Source organism: Triticum dicoccoides, chromosome 1B, assembly GCF_002162155.2.
Source record: "Triticum dicoccoides isolate Atlit2015 ecotype Zavitan chromosome 1B, WEW_v2.0, whole genome shotgun sequence".
NCBI classification, from domain to species: domain Eukaryota; kingdom Viridiplantae; phylum Streptophyta; class Magnoliopsida; order Poales; family Poaceae; genus Triticum; species Triticum dicoccoides.
This window is the reverse complement of record NC_041381.1, coordinates 275,583,652-275,588,010: the sequence shown is the minus strand read 5'-3', so window position 1 is coordinate 275,588,010 and position 4,359 is coordinate 275,583,652.

The following is a 4,359-nucleotide window of genomic DNA, read 5'->3' as shown; positions in this document are numbered from 1 at the left end:
CGACCGCCTCAACCGATCCCTGGCACTGGAAGAGGAAGATGCGCTGGCCCGCCTTGTTTTGGCCCACAAATCCAGGATGAGCCCTTTCCCAAAGGGTTCACCCTCCCTCGAGATACGCCCAAGTACACCAGCTCTGTGAAGCCGGAGGATTGGCTGGTCGACTACTCGACAGCCGTCAGCATAGCAAACGGCAACAAGCGTGTTGCCGTGAAGTACGTCCCACTCATGCTCCAGGGCACTGCCCGAACATGGCTCAATAGCCTAAAGCCCTGCAGCATCAACAGCTGGGTTGATTTCACCATGGCGTTCATCCGCAACTTCACCAGCACCTACAAGCGAGCTCCCAAGCCCCGACAGCTCTCCTTGTGCGTTCAAGGGCCCACAGAGTTAACTCGCGACTACCTCACACGCTGGACCGAGTTGCGCAATTCCTGCGAAGGCGTGCACGAGGTGCAGGCAATCGAGTACTTCACCGCCGGGTGCCGAGAGGGCACCCTCCTCAAGCATCGACTCCTCTACGACGAGCCCGAGACGCTCGACGAGCTGCTGGTCATCGCTGACAAGCACGCCACGGCCGACTCCTCCATGAAGGCAGAAATTCTGGTTGATGCATCCGGTAAGGTGGCACCTCAGGCCCCTCGGATTCCGGCTGGTGACACCAGTCGGCGACAGCAACCAGGCGACAACAAGCGGAAGGCCACCCAGCCGGCTTCCACCAGCTGGTAGGTGGCAACGGTCGAGGATCAACAGCCAGAGGGGTAGCCGGAACCCAAGCGGCAGAAGGGCGGCAAGTCCAATTGGTTGCCCGCCTTCTCTTACGAGCAAACCTTAGATGCACCCTGCAAGTTCCATAGCAGTGCAAAGCCATCCAAGCACACCACTCGGAAGTGTCACTGGCTCACCAGAATCGCCAAGGGAGATGGACTCCTGCCTGCTCCGCCTGCCGGACCACCGCCTCCTCAGCCCCAGCAACCAGCGGCCCGACCAGTCGGTGCCATACAAGACGAGTACCCAGAGGAACATGGACCCTATGTTGTGTTCACCAGCGTGGCCGATGACAGATGCAACAGACGACAACAACAACAACAAGAAGTGCAAGCAGTGGCCTCCAGCAGTCCAGATTTCATTTATTGGTCCGAGAAGCCTATCAGTTGGAGCAGGACCGACCACCCAGAAGTGATGCCTTCCCCTGGTTCATACGCCCTGGTCCTAGAGGCTACCCTTGCAACAGAGAGGCGGGCAGCACGTTTCTCCAGAATCCTGATAGATGGCGGCAGCAGCATCAATATCCTATACCGTGACACACTGGAGAAGTTGGGAATCAAGCAGAAGCAGCTCATCCCCAGTCGGACTGTATTCCATGGCATAGTCCCTGGCCTTTCATGCTCACCAATCTGGAAGACCCAGATTGATGTCCTCTTCGGAGACAAGAATCATTTCCGCCGTGAGCCAGTCTGGTTTGAAGTGGTGGACCTTGAAAGCCCCTACCATGCACTGCTTGGCCGGCCAGCTCTGGCCAAGTTCATGGCAGTCCCCCACTATGACTACCTCAAGATGAAGATGCCTAGTACCAGGGGGATCCTGACAGTAGTCGGGGACTACAAGAAGTCGATCGCTTGCGCCGCAGATAGCAGCCGGCTGGCCGAGTCCCTCGTGATCGCAGCCGAGAAGCGGCTCCTTGACCGGGTGGTGGCGTTGGCAGGCAACAAGCCGGAAATGTCACCCATCCCCCAGGAGTCAGAGGTTGAGGGCTCGTTCACGCCGGCCAAGGAAACAAAGAAGATACCCCTGGACCCGAAGCACCCGGAGAGGCACGCTGCCGTAGGCACCGGCCTTGACAGCAAATAGGAAAGCGAGCTCGTCGATTTCCTCCGTGAGAATTGGGACATCTTCGCGTGGTCTCCCAAAGACATGTCGGGTGTTCCGACGGATTTCGCCGAGCACAAGCTACATGTCCGACCTGATGCCAAGCCGGTCAGGCAGCCCTTGCGCCGCCTGTCGGAAGAGGAGAGAAGAGTTGTCGAAGAAGAGATAGCCCGGCTTCTAGCAGCCGGATTCATCATGGAAGTGTTCTTTCCAGAGTGGCTGGCCAACCTAGTCCTAGTGTTGAAGAAAAACAAGCAGTGGCGCATGTGCATTGACTACACCAGCCTCAACAAAGCCTGCCCCAAAGATCCCTTTGCTTTGTCAAGGATTGATCAAGTGATAGACTCCACAGCCGGATGCGAGCTGTTGAGTTTTTTGGATGCATACTCAGGGTATCACCAGATAAAGCTAAACCCGGCCGACAGGCTGAAGACCGCCTTGATCATGCCATTCGGAGCCTTCTGCTACCCGACCATGACATTCAGCTTGAGAAACGCCGGTGCCACGTTTCAGCGTTGCATGCAGAAGTGTCTCCTCAAGCAACTCGGCAGGAATCCCCATGTATATGTGGATGATGTGGTGGTGAAGACAGAGAAGCGTGGCATGCTGCTAGAAGACCTCAAGGAGACTTTTGAGAATTTGCGCCGATTCTAGATCAAGCTCAACCCGGAGAAATGTGTCTTTGGAGTACCAGCCGGCCAGCTCCTTGGCTTTCTGGTCTCAGAGCGCAGCATAGAGTTTAACCCGGTGAAGATCAAGGCCATTGAGAAGATGGAGGTACCCACCCGACTGCTGGACGTGCAGAAGTTCACCAGCTGCCTGGCATCAATTAGCCGTTTCATCAGTCGGCTGGGCGAGAAGGCTCTCCCTCTGTACCAACTTATGAAGAAGACCACTTTTTTCGAGTGGAATGACAAGGCGGACGAAGCCTTCTCCCAGCTCAAGAAGATGTTGGCGACCCCGCCTATCCTGGTAGCTCCGACTGAGAAGGAGCCCATGCTCCTCTACATTGCTGCCACCAGTCGAGTCGTCAGCACAGTCATCGTGGTAGAGCGCAAGGAGGAGGGCAGAGCATTGCCGGTCCAGAGACCGGTATATTACTTGAGTGAAGTACTGTCCGCCTCCAAGCAAAACTACCTGCATTATCAAAAGATGTGCTATGGCGTGCATTTTTCCGCCAAGAAGCTGAAGCCTTACTTTCAAGAGCACCCAATAACCGTCGTCTGCACGGCTCCGCTTGCTGAGATCCTGGGAAGTCGGGATGCTTCTGGCCGAGTGGCCAAGTGGGCCATCGATCTGGCCCCTTACACCATCTACTACCAGCCTCGCACCGCCATCAAGTCGGAAGTGTTGGCTGACTTCCTCGTCGACTGGGCTGAGACCCAGTACCTACCACCAGCTCCAGACTCCACTCATTGGCGGATGCATTTTGATGATTCGAAGATGCGCACCGGTCTGGGAGTCGGCCTCGTCCTCACCTCTCCCAAAGGTGACAAGCTCAAATATGTGTTGCAAGTTCATTTTGCCGCCTCCAACAACGTAGCAGAATATGAGGCACTCATACACGGACTCCGGCTTGCCAAGGAACTTGGCATTCGCCGGATCCTATGCTATGGTGACTCTGACTTGGTGATCCAGCAGTCGTCAGGCGACTGGGACGCCAAGGATGAAAATATGGCAACATACCGCTTCCTCGTGCAGCAATTCAGTGGATACTTTGACGGGTGCGAGTTTCTCCACGTGCCAAGAAATGACAATGAACAAGCAGATGCCTTGGCATGGTTGGCTCCACCCGACAAGCAATACCAGCCGGCGTCGCCCTACGCCGCCTTCCCAAGCCGTGCGTCAAGCCGTCCCCAGAATTAGATTCCATCTTTGTGCCGGCCCCTCCCGAAGCAGTCGGATCTGACTTGAGGGTCCCAGAAGCCGGCACCGGGACTTCGGCAGCTGGCACTGGGACTTCGGCAGTCGGTCCGAGGACTGCTGCAGTGGCACTAGGCTCGAGGACTCCAGAGCCCGGCCCAGGGACTTCAGTAGTTGACTCGGGCACTCCGTCAACTCAGCAGGCGGAAGTAGTTGCCAACCCACCACCACTTGGCCCAACCACCCTCATACAAGTTGCAGTCGTGGCAGTAGAAGAAATAACAGCACCATCCTGGGCTTAGCCAATCCTCAAATTTCTGGTGAACAAAGAACTGCCGACTGATGAGATCTCAGCCAGGCAGGTGCAACGGTGAGCAGCAACATACACCATAGTCAATAGAGAGCTGGTTCGGCGCAGTGTCACTGGTGTGTATCAGCGCTGTGTGGAGCCGGACAAGGGCCAAGCAATCCTCAGAGACATTCACCAGGGTGAATGTGGCCACCATGCGGCCTCAAGAGCCCTTGTTGCCAAAGCCTTTCGCCATGGTTTTTTCTGGCCGACTGCTCTTGAAGAGGCCAAAGAGTTGGTCCAGAAATGCCAAGGGTGCCAAAGATTCCGCTCCAAGCCGC